Source organism: Lolium rigidum, chromosome 7, assembly GCF_022539505.1.
Source record: "Lolium rigidum isolate FL_2022 chromosome 7, APGP_CSIRO_Lrig_0.1, whole genome shotgun sequence".
Classification (NCBI taxonomy): Eukaryota; Viridiplantae; Streptophyta; class Magnoliopsida; order Poales; family Poaceae; genus Lolium; species Lolium rigidum.
Genome location: NC_061514.1, coordinates 225,337,582 through 225,347,401, shown reverse-complemented (window position 1 = coordinate 225,347,401; position 9,820 = coordinate 225,337,582). Strand labels below are relative to the sequence as shown.

At 39.5% G+C, this 9,820-nt stretch overlaps 1 long non-coding RNA gene across 2 annotated transcripts; it reads right to left on the bottom strand.

Moving 5' to 3' along the window:
• Positions 1 to 7,987: 7,987 nt before the first annotated feature.
• Positions 7,988 to 9,347, bottom strand: LOC124670500. Of its 2 annotated transcripts, none has more exons than XR_006992538.1 (3): positions 9,159 to 9,347; positions 8,857 to 9,057; positions 7,988 to 8,026 (listed from the first exon to the last, which is right to left on the bottom strand). It is a non-coding gene; the product is annotated as an uncharacterized LOC124670500 (long non-coding RNA). The 2 variants fall into 2 exon arrangements; XR_006992539.1 differs by having other exon boundaries at positions 7,995 to 8,026; positions 8,890 to 9,057.
• Between the last annotated feature and the right edge of the window lie 473 nt (positions 9,348 to 9,820).

Genomic DNA, 9,820 nt, shown 5'->3' with positions numbered 1-9,820 from the left:
AAGCATTCAACAACAATTAATTCTTTTCTCATTAGAGATTTGAGGATGTTTGTCCAAAACTGAAACTTCCACCATGGAACATGGCTTTAGTTAGCGGCCCAATGTTCTTCTCTCACAATATGCATGCTCAAACCATTCAACTCAGTGTAGATCGCCCTTACTTCCGACAAGACGAACATGCATAGCAACTCACATGAAATTCAACAATGAGTTGATGGCGTTCCCCGATAAACATGGTTATCGCACAACAAGCAACTTAATAAGAGATAAAGTGCATAATTACATATTCAATACCACAATAGTTTTTAAGCTATTTGTCCCATGAGCTATATATTGCAAAGGTGAATGATGGAATTTTAAAGGTAGCACTCAAGCAATTTACTTTGGAATGGCTGGAAAATACCATGTAGTAGGTAGGTATGGTGGACACAAATGGCATAGTGGTTGGCTCAAGTATTTTGGATGCATGAGAAGTATTCCCTCTCGATACAAGGTTTAGGCTAGCAAGGCTTATTTGAAACAAACACAAGGATGAACCGGTACAGCAAAACTCACATAAAAGACATATTGTAAACATTATAAGACTCTACACCGTCTTCCTTGTTGTTCAAACTCAATACTAGAAATTATCTAGACCTTAGAGAAACCAAATATGCAAACCAAATTTTAGCATGCTCTATGTATTTCTTCATTAATGGGTGCAAAGCATATGATGCAAGAGCTTAAACATGAGCACAACAATTGCCAAGTATCACATTACCCAAGACATTTATAGCAATTACTACATGTATCATTTTCCAATTCCAACCATATAACAATTTAACGAAGGAGAAACTTCGCCATGAATACTATGAGTAGAAACCAAGGACATATTTGTCCATATGCTACAGCGGAGCGTGTATCTCTCCCATAAAGTGAATGCTAGGATCCATTTTATTCAAACAAAACAAAAACAAAAACAAACCGACGCTCCAAGAAAAAGCACATAAGATGTGGCCGAATAAAAATGTAGTTTCAGGGGAGGAACCTGATAATTTGTTGATGAAGAAGGGGATGCCTTGGGCATCCCCAAGCTTAGACGCTTGAGTCTTCTTGATATATGCAGGGGTGAACCACCGGGTGCATCCCCAAGCTTAGAGCTTTCACTCTCCTTGATCATGTTGCATCATACTCCTCTCTTGATCCTTGAAAACTTCCTCCACACCAAACTCGAAACAACTCATTAGAGGGTTAGTGCACAATATAAATTGACATATTCAGAGGTGACACAATCATTCTTAACACTTCTGGACATTGCATAATGCTACTGGACATTAGTGGATCAAAGAAATTCATCCAACATAGCGAAAGAGGCAATGCGAAATAAAAGGCAGAATCTGTCAAAACAGAACAGTTCGTATTGACGAATTTTAAAATGGCACCAGACTTGCTCAAATGAAAATGCTCAAATTGAATGAAAGTTGCGTACATATCTGTGGATCATGCACGTAAATTGGCATAATTTTCTGAGCTTCCTGCAGGGCAGTGGGCTCAGATTCGTGACAGCAAAGAAATCTGGAACTGTGCAGTAATCCAAATCTAGTACTTACTTTTCTATCAACGGCTTAACTTGGCACAACAAAACTCAAAACTAAGATAAGGAGAGGTTGCTACAGTAGTAAACAACTTCCAAGACACAAAATAAAAACAAAGTACTGTAGGTAAAAACATGGGTTGTCTCCCATAAGCGCTTTTCTTTAACGCCTTTCAGCTAGGCGCAGAAAGTGTGTATCAAGTAACATCGAGAGATGAAGCATCAACATCATAATTTGTTCTAATAATAGAATCATAAGGTACCTTCATTCTCTTTCTAGGGAAGTGTTCCATACCTTTCTTGAGAGGAAATTGATATTTTATATTACCTTCCCTCATATCAATAATAGCACCAACGAGTTCGAAGAAAAGGTCTTCCCAATATAATTGGACAAGATGCATTGCATTCAATATCCAAGACAACAAAATCAACGGGAACAAGGTTATTGTTAACGGTAATGCGAACATTATCAACTTTACCCAAAGGTTTCTTTGTAGAATGATCAGCAAGATTAACATCCAAATAACAATTTTTCAGCGGTGGCAAGTCAAGCATATTATAAATTTTCTTCGAGCATAACAGAAATACTTGCACCAAGATCACATAAAGCATTACAATCAAAATCTTTAACCTTCATCTTAATGATGGGTTCCCAACCATCTTCTAGCTTTTTAGGAATAGAGGCTTCGCGCTCTAGTTTCTCTTCTCTAGCTTTTATGAGAGCATTTGTAATATGATGCGTGAAAGCCAAATTTATAGCACTAGCATTAGGACTTTTAGCAAGTTTTTGCAAGAACTTTATAACTTCAGAGATGTGGCAATCATCAAAATTCAAACCATTATAATCTAAAGCAATGGGATCATCATCCCCAATGTTGGAAAAAATTTCAGCAGCTTTATCGTGAGCAATTTCAGTGGTTTTAGCAGTTTCAGGCAGTTTTCGCGCTTTGCATTAGAAGTGGAAACATTGCTAACACCAATTCTTTTATTAGTATGAGTAGGAGGTGCAGCAACATGTGTAGCATTAGCATTACTAGTGGTGGTAATAGTCCAAACTTTAGCTATATTCTTCTCTTTAGCTAGTTTTTCATTTTCTTCTCTATCCCACCTAGCACGCAGTTCAGCCATTAATCTTATATTCTCATTAATTCTAACTTGAATGGCATTTGCTGTAGTAACAATTTTATTTTCAATATCCCTATTAGGCATAACTTTCGATTTCAAAAGATCAACATCGGAGGCAAGACTATCAACTCTAGAAACAAGAATATCAATTTTATTGAGCTTTTCCTCAACAGATTTGTTAAAGGCAGTTTGTGTACTAATAAATTCTTTAAGCATGGCTTCAAGTCCAGGGGGTGAGTTCCTATTATTGTTGTAAGAATTTCCATAAGAATTACCATAGCCGTTGCCATTATTATAAGGATATGGCCTATAGTTGTTACTAGAATTGTTCCGGTAAGCATTGTTGTTGAAATTATTATTTTTAATGAAGTTTACATCAACATGTTCTTCTTGTGCAACCAATGAAGCTAACGGAACATTATTAGGATCAACATTAGTCCTATCATTCACAAGCATAGACATAATGGCATCAACCTTATCATTCAAGGAAGAGGTTTTTTCGACAGAATTTACCTTCTTACCTTGTGGAGCTCTTTCCGTGTGCCATTCAGAGTAGTTGATCATCATATTATCAAGAAGCTTTGTTGCTTCACCAAGAGTGATGGACATAAAGGTACCTCCAGCAGCTGAATCCAATAAATTCCGTGAAGAAAAATTTAGTCCTGCATAGAAGGTTTGGATGATCATCCAAGTAGTCGATCCATGGGTTGGGCAATTTTTAACCGAGAGATTTCATTCTTTCCCAAGCTTGAGCAACATGTTCAGTATCTAATTGTTTAAAATTCATTATGCTACTCCTCAAAGATATAATTTTAGCAGGGGGATAATATCTACCAATAAAAGCATCCTTGCATTTAGTCCATGAATCAATACTATTCTTAGGCGAGAGATAGCAACCAATCTTTAGCTCTTCCTCTTAATGAGAAAGGGAACAATTTTAGTTTAATAATATCACCATCTACATCTTTATATTTTTGCATTTCGCATAGTTCAACAAAATTATTAAGATGGGCAGCAGCATCATCAGAACTAATTCCAGAAAATTGATCTTTCATGACAAGATTCAGTAAAGCAGGTTTAATTTCAAAGAATTCTGCTGTAGTAGCAGGTGGAGCAATAGGTGTGCATAAGAAATCATTATTATTTGTGGTTGTGAAGTCACACAACTTAGTATTTTCAGCGTTGGTCATTTTAGCAATAGTAAATAAAGCAAACTAGATAAAGTAAATGCAAGTAAACTAATTTTTTTGTGTTTTCGATATAGCAAACAAGATAGCAAATAAAGTAAAACTAGCAACTAATTTTTTTGTATTTTGATTTAGTGCAGCAAACAAAGTAGTAAATAAAATAAAGCAAGACAAAAACAAAGTAAAGAGATTGAGAAGTGGAGACTCCCTTGCGGCGTGTCTTGATCTCCCGGCAACGGCGCCGGAAAATATGCTTGATGGCGTGTATTTCACACGTTCGTTGGGCAACCCCAAGAGGAAGGTATGATGAGCACAGCAGCAAGTTTTCCCTCGAGAAAGAAACCAAGGTTTATCGAACCAGGAGGAGCCAAGAAGCACGTTGAAGGTTGATGGCGGCGGGATGTAGTGCGGCGCAACACCGGAGATTCCGGCGCCAACGTGGAACCTGCACAACACAACCAAACTACTTTGCCCCAACGAAACAGGTGAGGTTGTCAATCTCACCGGCTTGCTGTAACAAAGGATTAACCGTATTGTGTGGAAGATGATTGTTTGCGAGAGAAAACAAGTAGAAACAAGTATTGCGGTAGATTGTATTTCGAGTAAAGAGAATTGGACCGGGGTCCACGGTTCACTAGAGGTGTCTCTCCCATAAGACGAACAGACATGTTGGGTGAACAAATTACGGTTGGGCAATTGACAAATAAAGAGAGCATGACAATGCACATACATATCATGATGAGTATAGTGAGATTTAATTGGGCATTACGACAAAGTACATAGACCGCCATCCAACTGCATCTATGCCTAAAAAGTCCACCTTCGAGGTTATCATCCGAACCCCCTCCGGTATTAAGTTGCAAACAACGAGACAATTGCATTAAGTATGGTGCGTAATGTAATCGACAACTACATCCTTAGACATAGCATCAATGTTTTATCCCTAGTGGCAACGAGCACAACACAACCTTAGAACTTTACATCCACTGTCCCAGGTGTCAATGCAGGCATGAACCCACTATCGAGCATAAGTACTCCCTCTTGGAGTTAAAAGCATCTACTTGGCCAGAGCATCTACTAATAACGGAGAGCATGCAAGATCATAAACAACACATAAGCATAACTTTGATAATCAACATAACAAGTATTCTCTATTCATCGGATCCCAACAAACGCAACATATAGAATTACATATAGATGATCTTGATCATGATAGGCAGCTCACAAGATCCGACAATGATAGCACAATGGGGAGAAGACAACCATCTAGCTACTCGCTATGGACCCATAGTCCAGGGGTAGACTACTCACTCATCACACCGGAGGCGACCATGGCGGCGTAGAGTCCTCCGGGAGATGAATCCCCTCTCGCGGCGGGTGCGGAGAGCGATCTCCGGGATCCCCCGAGATGGGATCGGCGGCGACGGCGTCTCGGTAATGTTTTCCGTATCGTGGCTCTCGGTACCGGGGGTTTCGTCACGGAGGCTATTTGTAGGCGGAAGGGCAAGTCAAGAGGCGGCACGGGGGCCCACACCACGGGGCCGCGCGGCCAGGGGGGCCGCGCCGCCCTAGGGTTTGGCCACCCCGTGGCCCCTCTTCGTCTCGTCTTCGGTCTTCTGGAAGCTTCGTGAGAAAATAGGCCTCCGGGCTTTTATTTCGTCCAATTCCGAGAATATTTCTTTACTAGGATTTCGAAACCAAAAACAGCAGAAAACAACGAATCGGCACTTCGGCATCTTGTTAATAGGTTAGTTCCAGAAAATGCACGAATATGATATAAAGTGTGCATAAAACATGTAGATAACATCAATAATGTGGCATGGAACACAAGAAATTATCGATACGTTGGAGACGTATCACCTACTATGTGGTATTTCTCTGCTATTCCAAGTAAATTGCTTGCGTGCTACCTTTAAAAATTCATTCCTTGTCTTTGGAATACATAGCTCATGGGAAAATAGCTTAAAAACTATTGTGGTATTGAATATGTTGCTATGTATCTTAGTTCTTATAAGTTGCTTGTTGAGCGGTAACCATGTTTCAGGGGACGCCATCAACTTTTACTTTGTTGAAAATCATGTGAGTTCCTATGCATGTTCTTCTTGTCTGAAGTAAGGGTGATTTATCATGATTAAATGGTTTGAGTATGCATATTGTTAGAGAAGAACATTGGGCCGCCAACCAAAGCCATGTATCATGGTGGAAGTTTCAACTTGGACATTAATCCTCAATCTCTTATGAGAATATTATCTGTTGTTGAATGCTTAAGCATTAAAGAGGAGTCCATTATCTGTTTTCTATGTTGTCCCGGTATGGATGTCCTCAAGTTGAGATCTATCAAAACTGAGAAATCAAATGCGATCTATCTCCTTGGACCTTTGTACAGGTGGCATAGAGGTACCCCTTTGTGACACTTGGTTGAAACATATGTAATGCAATGATAATCCATGGAAATCCGAGCTAATTAGGACAAGGTGCGGGCACTATTGTTATTCGATGCATGAGGCTTGCAACTTATAGGAGGTTTTATGCATAACACATATGAATTATTACTACCGTTGACAAAATTGTTTCCATGTTTTCAAAATAAAAAGCTCTAGCACATGAGTAATCCATGCTTCCCTCTGCGAAGGGCCTTTCTTTTACTTTATGTTGAGTCAGTTTACCTACTTCTTTCTATCTTAGAAACAAACACTTGTGTCAACTGTGTGCACTGATTCTTACATGTTTACTTATTGCACTTGTTATATTGCTTTATGTTGACAATTATCCATGAGATATACATGTTACAATGTAATGACCTCACCCGGTAGGGTGCCGATCCCTGTGCTTTATTGTGCTAGTCCCTGGATCAATCGCTAGCACACACAGTAAGATGTAATACCAAGAAACAAAGGTCTTTATTACATCGCATGATCCATATATACATAATGACTTACAAATTGCATAGCACAAGGCTAGCATTACATCAGAGTTTTACAACGAACAAACATATAGCATGGAGTCCTTCATCTTCATGTGCCACAGGCGAGCATGTTGAGGATAGACTCGTAACCGTACTCATCGTAACTCACTCGTCTATCAAAATATCTGCAACAGGTAAAGTTACAGCCAAAAACATTTGGTCAATACTTTGAATGTATTGGCAAGATGTCACTATTTAGTGGACACAAATGGCGCCTAATACCTACATGTATATTTGGCTGGTGGAGTTTAGGCTCTTTGCATAAAAGCAGGCATTTTCCCTATCTTTTGTAAACATCATTTGTTTTTGAAAATATAACCCTAAAAGCATGAACCCAAGTTCTCATCACGCTGGCTCACCAGGGATAGACACTAGAGTCCAGCTTAATGCTACCCAAGTTTACCCATCAAGTTTTATTATGAAATTGGGATGAGAGATCTTCCAACAGCTCCAGGTCCAATTGCTCAAAGTTGTCCGTAACCGGGGACACGGCTAAGTACTTAGTTTTTTTAACACTCTGCAGAGGTTTGTACACTTTACCCGCATGACTTAGTCAACCCCTTTTCCACCATGATGCTCATTTTGCTCAAATGGTTGGGAGAAGACTAAGACGAGACTACTTTCGGAAGTAAGGCCCTGAGCCCTCAGGACGGACCCGTACCAACCTACACATCTACATCTGCTGGTCACGTCGGGACAGGTCACTACCACCTACTTAGTCAAGACAGAGCCCATATGACATGCGGCTGTATAAGAAGCTACTAAACATGAAACTCTGTCCAATCTCTTTTGTTCCTGGGCGGTGGACCCCACCAATTTTCACCGTGCAGACGCTCCACTCATACCAATCCGCCCAGGTGTTTCATTTATCAAGTTGTTTTCATTTATAACAAAAACATATTTCTTCATCTCATCTCATCATGATATCCCAACCACGTATCTAATGGCATGGCTAATCATAACTACCTACGATGGCAACTTAAGGGAAATTAAAGGAAATCCTAAGACTATAGGATTAGCATAGCATAGCATATACTTTGAAAACATCCTACACATGCAATATCTACTAAGTAAAAACTACATGCATAGAAAATATTAGGACATGAGTGACACTTGCCTTTTGGTAGTTGATGATCATACACTTCTCACAATCACACCCGTTGCACTCCATACGATCTATACGATAAAGTAACACACAGTAAACACACCGCTCAAGAGTAAAGCAGCAAGCAAACAACATCCAATTGAATAAATTGATATTATTATATCCTTGGTTAAAATACGTATCTTGATTCAGTATACAAAATGAACCATTGGTCATGGGGTTTAGGTTTATAAGACATGACCTTGAGGGTTTGATTTATTTGAAATATATGGAGTGAAGATGATTTGTGAAAGATAGTGCATCTAGGACAATATGGGAAGTCTATGATCAATAAATCTAATAGGGACAAGGAATTGATAAAAAATGGTTGATAGATTATGTGCTATGGCATAAATTTTTTTTGGTGTCCAATGTGAAGTCATTCGAAGTGGATGAGTTCAAATGGTTTAAACTGATGTGGTATTAGGTTGTGTGCTTCAGTATCTTATTTTTGCATAAAGAAATTCATTTTAGAAGGATGTGTATATATGAAGACATGACTAAAATAAGGTTTAAATTCAATTTTCAACATACAAATTCGAAATTGTATTAATTAGAAATTGTAATATCACTAGGTAGATAATTTTACTACCAAACCAACGCAACAATAATTATCTAAAACGGAGTCCTACAGCTAGAGATATGCAATTTTGAACTTCTGCATGAACTAGTGCAAATCACGTAAAATGATGATTCGGTCACACATGCGTGAAAAGAAAATCAAGAAGAATGGGACGCATGGCTCGGGTAAGTGGGTAATGAGGCCCTCAGATTAAAATCAAATGACATATGATGTACGTAGTATCTGTCTTTGATATAATCTAAACTGTATTCAGACTTTAACACAACGCGATGGAACTACCGGCAGTGGCAGGACGTTGAGGTTGAGCGTTACCGAGGGTGTGGACGAAGCTGAGGCTGCGGTGGTCGGCGAGGTCGCTGCTCTAGAGGTCTTCGCGGCGCGGGAAGTAGCGGACGGTGTTCGCAGAGGTGGGTGTGTTCCTCGTCCGCGTCTGCGTCTACTCAGGGCTGACGGCGCTCGCAGATGAAGACGGCGCCGTCGCTGTGGTGCGCCAAAAATTGCGAAATAAAGTCTGAGAGATGCGCAATGAAAATATAGGAAGTTTGGAAGAAACCAGAGATCAAAAGATGGACTGTGCTCACCGGAATCGTCCCGGAAACTCGCTGGTACCGCGGAATTTCGAGCTCAAATTCGAGCAGCCTGGAGGCTCTCGGTCTGTGGTGAGTGAGGGGAAATGAAGAGGAGAGAATGTAGCTTAAGTAGGAAGAAACGGTGCCTCAAATGGTGGCTTAAATCGCCAGAAATCAATTGGAGATGAAATGTTAGTAACAGCCAACATAATACGTGCGTGCGTGCGTTTCTGTTTGGGCTAGAACTTGAAGACGACGCTGATGTGGCGGTGGGACCCGCAGACGAAAAAAAAAGAAAGAAAAACCTCGGACGAACTGCATGCTGCATCGCTTGCTTTTTCCTGGAAACGTGCAGGCACGCGAGACGCGACCATGTCTGGTGCCCGCTCTCTTTTTCTCATGTTTCCTTTGCTCTTCTTTGTTTTTTTTTTATTATTGTTTCCTGATTTAGTATTTGATATTGATTTTAAAATCAACTAGGAAAAAATGTCCGTGCGTTGCACCGGGAAAAAAGCGTGGTGCGAAAAAACAATTATTTTAATCAAATATTTTCTAGATCGATGAAGTATTTTCATATTTAAAATTAATTTTGTTAATGGAACGCAGCGAATTAGTCATCTAAATTTATCTTTTTTTTGTTAACAATAGAAAATATAAATTGCTTATAGCATTTA